This window comes from Agrilus planipennis, unplaced genomic scaffold (assembly GCF_000699045.2).
Source record: "Agrilus planipennis isolate EAB-ADULT unplaced genomic scaffold, Apla_2.0 scaffold343, whole genome shotgun sequence".
Classification (NCBI taxonomy): Eukaryota; Metazoa; Arthropoda; class Insecta; order Coleoptera; family Buprestidae; genus Agrilus; species Agrilus planipennis.
This window is the reverse complement of record NW_020439179.1, coordinates 144,342-162,652: the sequence shown is the minus strand read 5'-3', so window position 1 is coordinate 162,652 and position 18,311 is coordinate 144,342. Positions and strand designations below refer to the sequence as shown.

Here is an 18,311-nt window from a genome sequence, read left to right as displayed (position 1 = left end):
TATGAACGTATTCAGAAAGACGCTTCTTCCTAGACTCTTAACCCAATTTACCCAAACATAGGTGGCTTTAAGCAGATACCGTCTGGACCACTTTACCTCCTAAAACTGATGCTACACAGTATGAAACTCAGAATATACAATGATCTCCAAGAACCATGAAAATAAAAAAAACTGCAGAGGATTCGAATCTGCAAATAGCGTCAATTTCGTCTAATCACTAACAATGTCAAAGAAACCAACCCCTAACAGAAAGTAATGTAATAGAAGGTGCAGAACATATAAATATAATTTACACATTTGCAGTCCAAAAATACAATAGGTACATATAACTCATGAATTTAATAACACTAAAAAAACTACAGTAATTTTAACAAAACTATACACTCTATACATATTTATTCTTTACTTAAGTCACTTTTGGGATTTTCTGCTTCTGTAATTTTTGTTTGCCATAACTTTTTTCTAAACACCTTTACAGCCTAAAAAACTAAAAAGTTACGAAGAAATGTGTTAATGTATTTTACGTCGTTAACAACCTCTACAATAGGAATTCCTTTCCTCTCAGATTCATCAACCAAATATGGTATTTCTTGAAGTTTGCTCCATCCCCAGTGTATAGTGATTATCATGGGAATACATACTATTAACAGTAAATTATTATTTACAAATTGAGAAAATCGTTTCAAACTCATTTATTGACAACTTGTGTTGCTTGTTTAATTATACATTAGTTGACTGCATAGATAGTTGACTGTTAGTTGACTTAAATTATTGTTTTTGACGTCATACACGACACACGTCGTACAGTCAATCCATAGATGATATTAGGTCATGTCAGGTCAATCCTTATCCATAGATAATCGTTATCTATGGTAGAAGGAGATAACTAGCACCATCGAAGTTTACTAATGGACATGCCTTAGCGATCAGAATTGTGGTACAACAAAAGAAAGATATGGAACGAATTTCGGACAATATCCACCTCTCTCACGATAGTGCGTAAGCGTGTCATGAAAGAGATAACACCAGTCCGAAACCATACGCCATCTCCCTCACTTTTCGAGCCAAGAAATTATTACAACAACGTACGGCTAAGGCACCTACATTAATATATGTCTATGAGTAGCACCATCCACGTTTATTAATGGACATGCCCTAGCGGTCAGAATTGTGGTACAACAAAAGAAAGAGATGGAACGAGTTTCGGACAATATCCACCTTCCTTACGATGGTGCGGAAGCGTGTCATGAAAGAGATAGCATTAGTCCGAAACCCTACGCCATCTCCCTCACTTTTCGAGCCAAGAAATTATTACAACGTCCAACGGCTAAGGCACGTCCATTAATATATGTCTATGCGTCTATTATATATGTCTATGGCTATTACCCTTTGTATATCTATTATCTATGGTCAATACCCTGTTTAATTTGTCTGTTGTCATTACTAAAAACCGTTAAATAAAACCTGTTAATTAAAACTAGTAGTAAACTAATAAATTGAGCAACGTCCAGTAAAATGATAATTTCTTCAGATAAAAAAAGAAATCATCCGTTATTCGTAGATCATAAACCATACGTTTTTTATGAAATAAATGAAATAAAATATTTGAATGAAGAATGTTTTCCAGTTAATAGAAGTGTTATGTGTTTGGGGTGGTACATAGAAGATAAGAACAATCAAAGTATTTTGAAAGAAAATTGGAGAAATCAAGATGAAATTCCACTAGACTTTGGGTGTGCAGAAAACTTGCCACAAAGTAAGCAGTATCTCAACATTTATGGATGTGTAAAGTTAAATAAACACAGAAAACCGTACATTTTAGTTATATTTTGGACACCCTTTACTAGTACTGGATACCCACTTATAATGGAGGCTTTAGATTTGTTACACTATCAAAGAAAATATGTAGGTTTATCAAACCTCCAGATAAGAGAAATTTAAATTTTAAAAAGTTTTTTAACATACCTTATAATGTAGGTTTTCATCGTCGTTTTGAAACAGAAATTTTTGAATAAAAACATAATTATTTGCTTGTCAGTTTAAACCAGCTTTAAAACTGATTACAATTTCTGAGTACCTCAAACGTTTTCTCATCCAATTATGTGGAAAATGGTAGTTTTACTGACGATATCAATAAAATAGTCTGTGTTATTTGTTTTTATTCATTTGAAAGTAAATACTGTAGCAGGGGTGAGTTTTCCCTTAATGCCGCCCTGGGCACTATAAAAAATGCCACTCCATGACCAATATTCCAGACAAAATCATTAGATTAACAAATTGTGTGAATCGTACCTCAACCGATTGATTAATTTAAAAGATATTTCTATCCAAATATTGAAAAAAGTAATAACTTTACACGTAAATGCATACTTTTTCAAGCATTTTTGATAGCGCAAATTTTTTCTCAAGCACCGAATTTACCGCCTTGGGCACTAGTGCCCGTAGTGTAAATCCAGCGTTTCAAGACAACCTTTAATAAGATTATTATTATTGAATTATAATTTAGAAACAATATTTAAATAAATTATGAAAAGATCGATTTTTCTCCTATAATAAAATTGCCCTAAATTAGATATAATTTTAGTGAAAACATTTGTTATATTTTGATTAAATATCTCAAAAAAATCTACCAAAAACAATAGCCTTTTTTAGGCAGCAAAACAACACTTATTGTTACTTATTAAATTTAATTTTCGATTTATGTAGTCATTCTTTAATAAACAACTTTTAAGCAAATGCATTATATTTCTCATAAGCAGGCTGGCCCAAAAAGTACCTACGCGCTCCCTATTTTAATATACAAGATTTACTATACAGAGTGTTCGAAAATAGAAGAAATAAGGTTTCATTTAAATGACAGATCTGAGAAATATGTATTTAATTCAGAATGTCAAAATATGGGGATATGCAAAAAATCGCGGCGATTTTTTCGAGTTAAATGACTCAAAAAGTACGCAATATGCTCGTTACGGCTAAACTGTATGTTTTCAAACAGAATTTGTTGTTTCAATACAAAATCGTCGGTGTTTTCTAAATCTAATTTACTATTCAGAGTGGTTAAAAATAGAGAACAGAAGGTTTCGCTTAAAAGTTCTAGAAAGAAGTTCAGAATGCCAAAATATGGGGCTATGCAAAAAGTTGCGCCGATATTCAAATGTTTTTTTCCCATCACTTTTTTATATTAGCAGTAGTAAGTAGTAAAAGAAGATAAAATGACTCAAGGTGGAACGGCGTGAATCAGTCAGTTGAACGAGTTCGATGATTCGAAAGTGTGAAGAAAAGACTTCCAAATGAAATAAATCCCACATATCAGAGAACAATTATGTTAGCAACAGCTTTAGAATTGACGAGTAGATGTTCTTCAAATCTTCAAGAGTAGCAATTGAACAGCGTTAATAGACGGGAGTTCAAAAAGGGAAGGCGTGACAACAGTAGACTGTCTTCGTCTGCAGTTCAATGTTTTTGCTATGAAAAACCAAACTGTCAGTGTAGATTTAGATTCTTGAATTGTAATATTTGCAATCAAACAGGTCACCTAAAAAGAGTACCGTAATAAATCGCATGGGATAGGCATAATGAAACAATGAGCGATCTTAATAGAGAGGGAAAGAATAATTATTCTAGGGAAAATAAAAACGTAAACAAAGGTAACCTGCAAAAGAAAAATTTCCAGAACATATATTGTGACAGCGATTTAAAGTAACGGTTTCTTATGAACGATGAAACTAAAAACGTTGGAAATAAAAATGATATGAATCCTTTAGTTGTGAGTTCATGAAGAAAAATTAATTTTGTAAATTAAATAATTCAAAACTTTACCTACTAAAAGATGCTTTCAATTATATCAGGGGGATGTTATGAGGCTTTTGGGAATGGTAAATGTAATAGTTAAGTTTAACAATAAACAATTACAGTTATCTTTGCTTATGCTTTTAGGCAATAGTGAGCCAATCATGGGAGAAATTGGATATGTTCACTGGAATAGCTCAAATTAGATTAAGTATCTCAGATTAGCAATAATTGTACTAAATGAAAAATTTTTGGGATATAAATTAGGTAAAGGGGGAACTAACATTTCTAAGGATAGAATCAATGCAATTTTAAAAATTCCAGATCCAAATAATTTAACTGAATTAAGAACTTTTTTAGACGCTAATAATTATCCTAAAATTGAGAATTACGCTAAAATAGTTCATTATTTGAATTAATTGAAAACAAATAAGTTATGCGAGTGGAAAAATAAACAGGAAAGAATTTGTAACTATAATGATGTTAGAAGAACTTTTATTTTTAAAAACAAACGCACTCTTAAATATATTTCAATATTTTTTTATTCACAATTTTTTCTCTTTTTTTTAATACGTATCGGTTGCTGATCGGAGATCGAATGCCACTCCCACACTCAACAACCTTTCCCGGGTTCGGTACCGCTGGGCCCCTTTGCCCCTCGACTCATGGCCAAATTTTGTTTATGCTAACACGGCCCTTCCTGACAGGTACAGAGCGTCCTCGCTCGACTGAATGGAGTGGAATGTCTCCTTGTAGGGTAATTCAGGCGCTTGAATCTTTTAGTTCTGAAATTTGACAATAGTTATCAACAGTGATCGTAAGATAGAGCACCGAGATTAGGGTTTCTGGATCACGTTGTTTCTCCTGACTGGACCTATACCTAAAATTTTGGATTAAACTTGGCCAAGCTCAACCTAAAAATATATATATGTATAAACGACAGTATACATATTCACTCAATGCTGGACGAAATAATTCTAATGTCACCTAGCCCGGCGCTTACCAGTGACCAAGGTATGCACGCATGAACCCCCCCCTCCCTACCTAACACGATAATGACTAACCTTCGTTACCTTGGGAGTTCATATCCGCAATGCATCCTTCCATAAGGGACTTACAACCCTTATGTCGGCGATATTCGGATCCGGGCCTCATGCTTTCTACCCCGGCTACCCCCGAATATCGCACCCTTGAGCGTGTGCTCCCTGGGATATCTGATACCTCGTATCGATCCCGTCCCAATGCCTTTGTCACACGGAATGGACCTCGCCACTTTGGCAGAAGTTTGCGACTACTTCCAGTTGCTGGGGTGCTAGTAACGCGTAGCAGGACCAAATCACCCTCTTGGTACTCATGTGGTGCCATGCGACCACGGTCGAACCTCTGTTTCATTTCTTTCTGATGTTTGTCTATCAATTCCTCCATGTCGCACCTGATCTTCGTGACATCCAGACCTTCCGACTCATCTGGTGGCATGTTACCCTGTAACAAGACTCTGTACCCCATTAGAGCTTCACTGGGTGTGACCCCTATGGCTTTATTTACTGTGGCATTCAACCCTAATTGTATCCGTGGTATGTTTTTGTCCCAACTTTTATTATCTAAATTCGCGCCCAATGTGGCTAGTGATTCTAATATGATTTTATTGTATTTTTCCACCTGGCCATTACCCCGATGAAGAGCCACAGCGGTTAAATGGTGAATGGTACCGATTTCTCGGCAGAAATTTTGGAATTCAGAACTAGTAAATATCTGCCTTCGTCGCTTACCATTCTTCGTGGGGCGCCAAATGTTTTGATTACATCTTTCAGACATCGTATTGTAGACTTTGTTGTGGTGTTTTTAACGGCATAGATAATAATGAATTTAGTGAATGAGTCGATGATAACAAGTACTTGTGAGTTTCCTGACTTAGACTTAACAAAGGGACCTAAATAGTCTAAATGGATTGTGTAAAATGGTCGTGGAATTTTTTTAATTGGATATAGATATCCCGGCAGTTTTCCGGTGGACGATTTGAAATAGAGACAATTAAGGCAGTTTTTTACGTACTTTTTTGTGAACCGTCGCAGTTTTTAAACCAATATTGGCTGGATAGCAATTCATAAGTCTTCTCAAATCCGAAGTGTCCTACATCGTCATGTACTAACCGCATGATTTGAAAACACACGTATTTGCTACCTATCGCAATCCGTAATTTGTAATTTTGTACACCCTACCTCCCTTCAGAGCGTAATTGTGAAAAATTTGTTTGTTGGTCTGAAAATTTCCGGAATTTAGAATATTTTTGATTTTCCGAGATGACCACCACGTTAATGGCATGCTTGTGGATTGGAGGATTTCGGCTTAATGCGTCCGCATGTTTCATGCGTTCACTCTGACGGTGTACGATTGTGAAAGTGTATTCGGTAAGGGTTAATACCCATCGGCCTATACGGGCGTTAACTTCTTGTTTGTCAAAAGCTTGTTTTACAGCGGTACAGTCAGTGATTACAGTAAAAGGTCTCCCCAAAAGACACTGTCGGAAGCGTTTGACGGCTGTTACTATAGCCAACGTCTCTAGCTCAAATGAATGAAATTTCTGCTCGTCAAGAGTGGTCTGCCGGCTATAATATGCTACCGCCTTTTCCCCGGTTTCATGTTCCTGCACCAATATTCCACCCAGACCCCTCCGACTAGCATCGGTGTATAATTTTATAGACTTTCCTGGGTCGAACAGGGCCAATACCGGTGAGGAAGTTAAACTTTCTTTTAATATATGGAACGCTTTTATTTGTGCCTCCCCCCTTGTCCACTCGGCATCCTTTTTCAACAGGCCACTCAGAGGTCTCGACTTTAAAGCATATTCCCGAATAAACTTCCGAAAGTATCCGGTAAGACCTAAAAATTGGCGCACTTGGTGAATGTTTGAGGGTGTCGGAAATTGTGCTACAGCGTCTACCTTTCGATCGGAAGGGCGGACACTGGAATTATTGATTTCGTACCCGAGATAAGTTACTNTCAAGAGTGGTCTGCCGACTATAATATGCTACCGCCTTTTCCCCGGTTTCATGTTCCTGCACCAATATTCCACCCAGACCCCACCGACTAGCATCGGTGTATAATTTTATAGACTTTCCTGGGTCGAACAGGGCCAATACCGGTGAGGAAGTTAAACTTTCTTTTAATATATGGAAGGCTTTTATTTGTGCCTCCCCCCTTGTCCACTCGGCATCCTTTTTCAACAGGCCTAATTTTGTAAATTAAATAATTCAAAACTTTACCTACTAAAAGATGCTTTCAATTATATCAGGGGGATGTTATGAGGCTTTTGGGAATGGTAAATGTAATAGTTAAGTTTAACAATAAACAATTACAGTTATCTTTGCTTATGCTTTTAGGCAATAGTGAGCCAATCATGGGAGAAATTGGATATGTTCACTGGAATAGCTCAAATTAGATTAAGTATCTCAGATTAGCAATAATTGTACTAAATGAAAAATTTTTGGGATATAAATTAGGTAAAGGGGGAACTAACATTTCTAAGGATAGAATCAATGCAATTTTAAAAATTCCAGATCCAAATAATTTAACTGAATTAAGAACTTTTTTAGACGCTAATAATTATCCTAAAATTGAGAATTACGCTAAAATAGTTCATTATTTGAATTAATTGAAAACAAATAAGTTATGCGAGTGGAAAAATAAACAGGAAAGAATTTGTAACTATAATGATGTTAGAAGAACTTTTATTTTTAAAACAAACGCACTCTTAAATATATTTCAATATCTTTTATTCACAGTGGGTTTCTCTTTTTTTAATACGTATCGGTTGCTGATCGGAGATCGAATGCCACTCCCACACTCGACTACCTTCCCCGGGTTCGGGTTAATTCCGATATTGAGAGTGGTCTGTGTTATTAGATTGACATTCAATTTATCAATTGTAACTTCGGTGAAATTCAACTGGTTTCCAATTTTGCTGTAATTTATATCATATAGTTCCGTGAAATTTTGGCCTATTAATAATTGCACGTCCATTGCACACTTGTCAATAACAAAAAATTGAATGGTTCGCTTGATGTTATCAATAATAACCTCGGCAATAGTGGTATGATTTGGTTTGATTTCAGTTCCCGCTAAAGTAAACAGCGTAACTCTATCGGTGCATATTTGTTTTTGTAACGATAACTGGTCCGCGATCGCGGTCGTCATGAGTGAGCATTCGCTGCCAAAGTCTATGTAGCATTTTATTTGCGTATTTTTAATAATCGCGTTCTTAAAGAATTTTTCGTTTGTTCCTGAACCTACAAAATTAACATTGTATTCAATAGAGGGTCGTTGTCGGGATATTGGGGTGGCAATTTGTTTACAATTTCTTTTAAAATGTCCTACTTGATGGCATTTAAAACATCGGGACTTGTCAGATGTTTTGCGGTTTTGCGTTTTGATCTGCGTTGGAAATGGGTAATTTTAGTTTTCGAATTAAAGATAATTTGTCAAAAAGATATTCGTAGAGACTCTGATTATTTTTAGCGGTACAATTCATCATATTCTTTAAGTCATTATGCAAATCGCGCTTAAGGCGAAATTGTTCAAATAATAATGGTTTCCACTCTGGCCAAGTAAAAATTCGTGTGGGAAGACCCCTGTACCACACTTCAGCGGGACCGCGGAGTTTACTTAATGCCAAATGACACACCGTTCTATCATTCCAGCCATAACAGGTCAATTGAAAAGTCCCCGGCCTAAAATAGTAAAACACATTTTTTTTTGCAAAATTCGTTTTTTTTTATTCAACATAATTCCCTTCAAGGGTGATACACTGATTATAGCGATCCTCCAACTTTTCGATACCATTTTTGTAGTACGATTTGTCCTTTGCTTCAAAATAGGCCTCAGTTTCGGCGATCACCTCTTCATTCGACGAAAATTTTTTCCCAACGAGCATTCTTTTGAGATCTGAGAACAGGAAGTAGTCGCTGGGGGCCAGATCTGGAGAATACGGTGGATGCGGAAGCAATTCGAAGCCCAATTCATGAATTTTTGCCATCGTTTTCACTGACTTGTGAGACGGTGCATTGTCTTGGTGAAGCAGGACTTTCTTTTTCTGCAAATGCGGTCGTTTCTCGGCGATTTCGTCCTTCAAACGGTCCAATAACGCTATGTAATAGTCGCTGTTGATGGTCCTTCCTTTTTCAAGGTAGTCAATGAAAATTATTCCACGCGCATCCCAAAATACAGACGCCATAACCTTGCCAGCCGACTGTTGCGTTTTTGCACGCTTTGGAGCGGGTTCATCGTGTGCAGTCCACTCCGATGACTGTCGATTGGACTTCGGAGTGAAATGATGGAGCCATGTTTCATCCATTGTCACATATCGACGCAAAAACTCGGGTTTATTACGCGTGATCATCTTCAAACACTGCTCTGAATCATCAACTCGTCGTTGTTTTTGGTCAAAAGTGAGCTCGCGCGGCACCCACTTTGCACAGAGCTTTCTCATACCCAAATATTCGTGAATGATGTGATGTATACGTTCCGTTGATATCTGTAGAGTGTCTGCTATTTTCATTCAATTTCAATTTACGGTCATTCAAAATCATTTTGTGGATTTTTTTAATGTTTTCGTCCGTAACAGCCTCTTTTGAGCGTCCACTGCGTTCACCGTCTTCGGTGCTCATTTCACCACGTCTAAACTTAGCATACCAATCCTTGATGGTTGATTTTCCTGGGGCAGTGTCCGGAAATTCGTTTTCAAGCCAAGTTTTTGCTTCAACTGTATTTTTTCCCTTCAAAAAGCAATATTTTATCAACACGCGAAATTCCTTTTTATCCATTTTTTTCACAATAACATAAGTTGCTTCACTAAAAATGCTATAATTCACAAATTAATGATCCGACAGCCGTCAAATTTATAGACGCGTCTTTTGAAGGTTGGGACTAACTGAAAATCATATGGATTTAGTTCTGGTGCCGCCATCTATGTGTCAGGCCGGGGACTTTTCAATTGACCCTAGTAAATATATGAAAATTCATCCACCGCATCAATCCATTCAGTTATATCGTGTGATAGTGGATTAAATTCTTGTATAATATTGGAAGTTAATTGACTTACCACTTCCGTGTTTCGTCTTACCCCCACATTTTCGGCCAACTGACTGATGCCTTTGCAAATTGCGTTTCCCAACTGCGAAACGGATTCCGTGATATCAGTCGGTTCTCGGGATCGGCTCCTTGGTCGATTCCCGCTGGAACTTCGGGATTTATGCCGGGATCGATGCGCCTTGGTTTTCGAACGCTCACGGTGCCGCCGATTTTCCTCGCCCTCGCGAGTACTTCGCCGGGATAAAGAATGGTGTTTTCATTTTGGCATTATGAACACTGCTTTTTTTTTGCTGAGATTTGGACGTAAGATCTTGTATCCCACTCCTGATGTTAGAAGAACTTTTATTTTTAAAAACAAACGCACTCTTAAATATATTTCAATATTTTTTTATTCACAGTGTTTTTCTCTTTTTTTTAATACGTATCGGTTGCTGATCGGAGATCGAATGCCACTCCCACACTCGACTACCTTCCCCGGGTTCGGTACCGCTGGGCCCCTTTGCCCCTCGACTCATGGCCAAATTTTGTTTATGCTAACAATGAATTGTTAAATTTCGTTAAGCTTTATCTCATTGTGATCTGTATTTACCGTTTAAATTTGGAGCAGTTTTAGCTTATGTTTAAGATAAAAATACAGTAATACCCACAGTTTATACATCTAGATTCTAGACTCTAGAGCATTGTCAAAAGCAGAAAAAAATATTCTCAAATTAATAGAGAAGCTTTGACAATAATTTAAGTGGTTAAATGTTTTTATCAATACTTATATAGTCAACGTTTTACAGTCGAAACCGATCATAAATCGTTTATTCACATTTTTGGTTCGAAAAAACGCACACATAATCGCTTTTGCATGCTATAAACGCGAGCATACCTAAATGTAGGTGATTCTTCAAATATTTATATATTCTCAAATTTTATTACTTCGAATCGCTCTCCAAAGAGAAAAATACAAAATCTGACTACAAGGACTTGTCTCAAAGAATAAGACATAGAAGTTCGCGCCAGACATTTTTTGATGACTCTGCACCGATTGTCCAACTGAGTTGGGAAGAGATATTAAAGTAGAAATACCTTACTTCCCATAAGTGACCCCAGGCGTGCATCTAAAACAGCAATTGAGTTTGTACAAGGTTATTGTTGACATTGTTTTTCGTTTGAAAACTCCAAATCCCAAGACAAAGTTGCAAAGAATTGCTGCTAGAAAGATGTTAACGAGGAAGAGTGGATCTTTTTAAATATGAAATATTTTTTTCTTCACAATATCGTCTATTGTTGCAGCCCAAAAAACTCTTAAATAGATCCGCCCATATACAACTGGACCATCGAAATATGACCTCTCAGATTGTAATGTCTACAGATGGACATTGGACTATGGCTATGGTAAATTATGTTGAAGTTCAGCTACTATGCTTCAGCTTTTCTGCGAGCTAAGAATTCGACGCACAGCAACTGGCCCAGCTGTAATTTAATAAACAATATAATGGACGATCAAATGAACAGCATAAAAACACAAAGTTAGAGTTAACATATTTATAAATTAATCAGCTGCTGTTACACGTTTTCAAGGAAACTGCTGAGACAATTGAATCACTGTAGGAACATTGAATTTCTGGCACAGTAATTACAATTGAACGATTATTATAGCCTAACTGGCTCCAAAACGAAATTATGTGACAGTGACTGTTTCGGATGTTTTTTGTTTGCATTCTTAAATAATATTTTGGTGGGAAATGTACGCCCCTTTTGCGTTTCCTTTGATATATGTAAATTTGCCACTAGTGTAAACCATGTGTAAACTAAGTAAATAAAAAAAAAATAGAAACAAACAGTAAAGATCAAGGAAACAATTTATCTTTTACTAAATATCATAAGTGCAAGTATCACACTAAGGTACGATGCAGAAAGATGCTTCTCAAAGCAGAATTAGTAATGTCGGCAAGCAGAGCATATCCAATCCATAGACAAAGAGAATTGACTGAGCCATTACTGAACAATACCCCTCATGAAATTGACCACACTCTAGAAAGAGAAAAAATGATCATGCGGTCAATATCTATCTCTCATTCTCTCTTTCTTTGTCTCATTCTTCCGATCCTGCAAGACACGTAGACCAATCAAAATTCTAGAAAGAAAAAGACAACTACTGGCCGTACCATCGCATTGTGCCTTTTACACGTTTATGCCTGGATTCTAATAAGAGGCTTTGCTGGCTCTCGGAAAACTTCAAATAAAGCCGGAATACAGTGTTTCGTGGTTTTCTTTGGTATCGGTTTCAGTTTGCAGTATTTAGAGAAGACGTCGACGATGGCCAACATCTGCGTTCAATTTTGGTATTTTTCAAGAGGGCCATTACGGTCGATATGCCAGGCAACCAGTATATCAGTCGGTTTATAGCCTGCTTGACAGGATCCCGCACGTCGTCCCGTATGGACTTCCCGAGAATGCATGATTTGCAATTTCGAATAAATTTTTTTAAGCACTGTGCCATTCTTGGCCAATATAGTTCTTCACGCATTTTAGATAATTACTTTTTGAGTCCTACGTGAGATGACTGGTTGTGATATATTATTACAAGTAGGCGGGCTGGAACAGGTACGTAGCACTTTGGTGGTTTATTTGTGGTTACCACAAGTTCATTACAAATAGCAAATTCGTTAGTCGAATTGGGGTTATTAACTATACTTTTGCATAGATCATCAATTTTTGGGAACGCAAGTAGAGTTTCTTTTGAAGATACTTCGGTAGGAATAGGTGTATGCTCTTATTGTACCACGAACACAGTTTCGATAGGGTTCCGACACAGATAGTCAACCTGTGGCATCTTTCTGCCCCGCCTGTATTAAATAGTGAAGTCGTAGTCTTGCTGCATTACCCACCATCTCCCAGCACGAGTGTCTAAGTCCCGTTTCAAAGCTGTTGCGTGAACTGAATTGCAATTGGTGAAGATGATAAAATGTCCGCTGCATAGGTGCATGCGAAAATATTCGACAGAGTTGACGATAGCCGAAGTTTCTAAGTCATACAGGACGCTTGACGTCCCACTCTGTTTGAAATAGTGTAACACCTACGTCAATTGAACTCGCGTTTGTAAGAAGTTCACACTCGAGCTCAGGGTTAAAGATTCTAAGGACAGATTTGTCGGTGAGTTTTTGAAGTGAAACTTCATTACGCACGGTAGGGTAAGTTCGTTTCATGCGAGTTGCTATGTAACGAAATCATGCAACGGATGTCCCCCTTCTACTCGGCCACGTAGTCGAGTTCGTAGTGGTTATCGCTTGAGCCGTGAGGGCGCTTCAATATAACGTTCGTTACAGGCAACTCCGGCATGTATAGTGTAAAATTTAAATTCATAGTGTACAAATAATATCTCAGTATATTTGAAGAAGTCCACTTCACTAGCATGTTGTATAATTACACGTTGTATTTTGTTTTTTTAATCATCAACTGCCGGATGTTTTCGCACTCTTCCAACCACTCAAAAACACGATTCTTCTTTAAAGTTTAGAAATTGGAGCAGTAACTACTGAAAAACGTTCTACGAACCTTCGAAAATAACCCGTAAGTCCTAAGAATTAGCGTACGCCTTTTAAATCTGTAGGGGAAGTTGTTTCTGTGCTAGTATTTTTCGAGGGCTGGGCCTCACTGTCTCTTCACTTACAACTGTGCCAAGGTAATCCGTTTCTTCGGTGAATAACGTTAATTTCTTATAATTTCGATAGAAGCCTGATGAAGCTAAAACGGTTAATACTTGTTCTAACTTTTCAAGTCCTTTTTTAACAGTGGTTGATGGAATTATTACATCATCCATGTAAACAAGTGCTAGCTTTCCTTTTAAGTTGTCTAGGGCCTTATCGATGGCTCGTTAATAGACTGACGAGGAATTTATTTATACAATCTGTCAGGGGTTATAAAAGCGGTGATGTGTTTTGATTCGTCTTCAATTTCTAGTTGATGGAATCCTGACTTTATATCCAAGGTCATAAAGTAACGGGTATTGTATAATTGGTCTATTTAGTCGTGAATTAGAGGTAGAGGGCACCGTTCATTTATGGACTTTTTGTTAATTGTTCATTAATAATTTCTTTCAGCTTCGTTCTTTTAGTCTACGTCAGACGACGAAGTCGACAAGCAGCGGGGTGCTATCTTTGAATCGTATTTGAATTTTACCTGTCAAAACATGGTTAGGAGCCGCGTGGTGGCATTTTCATAGCAGCTGGTGCAGTTTAATAACATCGCTCGTCCATCCTGCTACTGTTATGTCACTTGGGTCATTTTTGTCCCTTATAAGCATTACTAGCAAAATGTTGTCCTGTTCATGGTGTAAATCAAGGTCATTCCTACCTTTTCTAACTCTTATTTGCTGTCTAATAATAACGTCCTAGCCTATCAAGGCGTCAACAGTCTCGGGCATTGCGTCATTAGGTACTACGGTAAACAAAATCTCGAATGTTATCGTTGGTAAAACAGCAATGACTTCGCTCATTCCAATGCTATAAACACGTCTAGAACCAAGCCCAAGTAGAGGATGTTTACTTACTTTGATTGTTACACTGAGTTCCTTGGCGGCATTTTCAGTTAAAATTAACATATCAGCCCCTCTTTCAATTAAGTATGTGAAGGTGGAGGTTTTGTTAGACAGTCGCCACCGGTGTTAAATATTCGTCCACGTTTGCTAAGCAGTACGCTCTTTGGTTTACCGTGTTTGTATACCAACACTTGGGCTCAAGTCGGGATCAATTTCGTTTTTCTTTTGGACATAGCGTTCGGTTTTGGACGGTAACCGGCACTGAGTTTGGTATTGTCCACTATTCTCGCACCGGTGTCATTTTTCTTTCATATTTCACGTTTTTTTGGTAGTGCGATACTTGTGTCACTAGAACGCGAACTCTGGTCGGGTCGATTTTTTTGGCGACGCGCGTCAAGCTCGCTTAACAGTTTTAAAAGTTCTCTGTCGAATGATGAAATTCTACAAATGGCGAAGTAAATGCCATCTGTAACACAATGCTACATTTAGTGGAATTAAATAAGGTCAACAAGGTCCACTTAAATAGATGGCTACTTGCTGAACTGATTCTATGGCGTAGCTGCGTTAAGGCAGAAAGTAGAGTTGGTCTGTGTCTTGTCGAAACTGTCTGTCACGTCCTTTTTTTTGCGACTTTTGATTCGAAATGGTCAAACCGTACTCAACCATTCATTCATTCGGGCGTCAAAAGTATCTCGGTCTGGGAATGCGACTGTCAAATCTCTGCAAAATACATCCCAGGTGCGACAGATTGACCTCCAAGCATAATAATATTGATACCCGCGACCCTTGCCAACTTTTGCTTTGAGAAGCGCATCTCCAATTTTTAATTCTTTTAATTTTGAGCCATTCCTCAACAGAGTGATTGCTGGTGTTCGGGTCAAAGTCTGATAATCGAAAGGAAGTTGATGACGTCGATGGTTGCACCTCGTGATTTTTCACTGATGACGAACTAGACGTTGCCGTTGATTGTGTCGCCATAATAAAACTCTTAGATAACTCGAATAATTGTTCTTGCTGTGCTGCAATAAGGGATACCACTATTTCTTGCCACTCAATATCGCAATCCATCGTCGAGTTTTCAGTCATCTTTTTTCGTTTTTCTACTTTCTGAAGCTGGTTAATTTGATAATGTTTATTCGTAGGAGGGGGGGATCCAGGCCATCGTTCAAACGATGGTAGCGTCAGATCACCGTCCTTCAAACGCTCACCAATGAGTAATACAGCCCATCCAGACAATCTTCGCATAGTTACCTGGAATGCGCAAAGAATTAGAGGTAAATTGACTGAATTCGAGCACTTCCTCGAGGATAAGTCAATCGGTGTTGCCTGCATCACCGAAACTCATCTATCCAAAAAAATCAAACTTTTCATCCCAAACTTCTTAATTTACAGAAGGGACCATGAAAACCGCAGTGCCGGCGGTGTCGCCATTCTTGTTAGGAATTATTTTAAACCAATAGCAAAGGCACCTCCCTTCCTGCCAAAATTCTTGACTTCAACCTCACAGTTGAACCACCCCCTGATCCCATGTTCCTTCCCGCCCCCCCACAATTAACTCCCAGACATCCTTGACATTTTTGTCACAAAAAACTGTTACACTGTCCGCCGATCCTGTCGTCATTGACGCACTAAGTTCGGACCACCTTCCAGCCCTGATTGAAGTAGGTCGTCCAATCAACCCCCAAACCCAACCACGTCACTAGATTGGCTACACCTCCGTTACACCCTCGAAACATCTTGATTCAAGTGCACTCCAATTCGCACAATAGCGGAACTTCACGAAGCTGTGAATCTCCTTTCAAACGAGATTACCAGCGCTATCGAGCTCTCTACTATCTCCCGCCCCACGCCCACCAAAGACAGAACCCTCCTCGCAGATATTTTTGACCTCTTTAAGAGGAAAAACAAGGTCCGACGTCTGTGAAATAGACACCACACACCGTGCAGAAGTAAACGCCCTTCAACGAGAACTAAAAACTCGTCTCACTGAATTCCGCAGCGCATCCTTCGATGGTTATATCCCTCAGGCAGAAACACACACCCGAAGCACTTGGAAAGTGATCCGTTCTCTTCATAACAGAGCTCCCCATCTTCCGCCACTATAACAGAACGTCTCTACCTAATCTAGCTGCAATCTTCGCAGATTCATTATGTCTCCAGTGCTCCCCACTACCTAGTCGGACCTTGTCGACTTTCACGAGCATACCAAAGCCATCTCCAAGAACTTCGTTCCCCTAAATTCCGACTTCAGACACACTTCTCCCCATGAAATCTCCCTTTCTATCCGTTCTCTGAAAAAGAGGAAAGCCCCTGGCGCTGTTGGAATTCAAAACGGAGTCCTCAAAGTCCTGCCGCCAAAGCACATAACCGCACTGTGCAACATCACAAACGCCATCATGCGGATTCATCACTTCCCTTTTGTCTGGAAAGAAGCTACTGTCATCTGTCTCCCCAAAGAAGGGAAGCCCCCTCAAGCTACAGGCCCATCAGCCTGCTCAGTTCGTTGAGCAAAGTAGTTGAATCAATCCTTCTCGATCGGCTCTTAGACCACGTGGAACAAAACAACCTTCTCCCCGATCATCAACACGGCTTCCGCAGGCATCACGGTACCGGTCACCAACTTTTTCGCTTATGTGAATACATTTCCGACAACCTTAACAAGCGGCGTCACATCTCCATGCTTCTTCTTGACGTCCAACAAGCGTTGGACCGAGTCTGGGACGAAGGCCTCACCTCAAAACTCATCGCCCTTTACATTCCACATTTTTTAGTTGGGGTTATCAGGTCCTTTCTCACAGACAGAAGCCTTCGGGTTCGCGTCGGCTCTGTTCTCTCTGCCAGTAAACCCGTCACTGCTGGTGTCCCGCAATCCAACTATCACCTATTCTATTTAACCTGTTCTGTGCGGACATGCCCTCCGACACTTCTATTTTGACAGCTCTCTACGCGGACGACATTGTCCTCATAAACTCCGCCCAAATCATTCACAATGCACAGGGAGAATTAATAAGTTTCTGCCCCTGCTTCTAAATTGGTACCGAAAATGGAAACTTTCCATTAACGAGACCAAATCGGAAGCAATTTTCTTCTCTCGTAGGTCCCGAAAACCTCCCTCCATCTTAGTAAACAACCGTCCCATCAAGTAGAGCAACTCTATCACCTACCTAGGCGTCGTTTTCAACAAGACCCTAAACAGGCGGCCCCACATCGTAACTACCCGTAACAAGGCAATGGGTGCATTCATCGCACTTAAGCCTTTATTCCGAAACCACTCTATCGCCCAACATACGAAAATACATGCGTTTAACGCAATAATCAGAAGCATTTGCTCCTACGCCATTCCCGTCTGTGGCTGCGCTCTTCCTCACTGCTTGAAACCTCTTCAAGGCACCTACATGCGGATTCTTCGTTCCGCACTAAACTATCTCTGGTTCGTCAGAAACACCCAAATTTGAAAGAAACCGGTTTACCTTCTCTTTCTGAGGCTGCAATCTCATTCGCTGCAAATCTCCGGACCTCAGTGACAGGCCACGCAAACCCCACCATTTCAACACTCTTCAACTTCGTCCCGAAGCCGAACGACCGTTTCCGAAGGCCCTGTCACCTTCTACAATTAGCCACTCCCTCTCGCTCACTCTTAGTTCCGCTTTTTAGCGCCAGTGTCCACCCCCTAGACTAGGTAAATAGATGTAAAACTCTCGAGATTTGGACGATAGTAGTGACATCTAAGTTTACCCCACATTAGTAGACGACACTTGGAATATATATATAAATGGTATTGGCAAAGAAAACTTCGAATTTCACTGCCATCTATACATCAAACTATGAAGCGTAACCAAAGGCGCGCATTTCAAAATTACACCAAATTTTATTTTTTTTTGTTTTAAATGGAAATTGAAAAAAAAAA

At 38.9% G+C, this 18,311-nt stretch overlaps 1 long non-coding RNA gene across 1 annotated transcript; it reads right to left on the bottom strand.

Annotated features, from left to right (window-relative positions):
* Positions 1–320: 320 nt before the first annotated feature.
* On the bottom strand, positions 321–953 carry LOC108742642. The gene is made up of 2 exons (XR_001938702.1): positions 537–953; positions 321–479 (listed from the first exon to the last, which is right to left on the bottom strand). It is a non-coding gene; the product is annotated as an uncharacterized LOC108742642 (long non-coding RNA).
* Between the last annotated feature and the right edge of the window lie 17,358 nt (positions 954–18,311).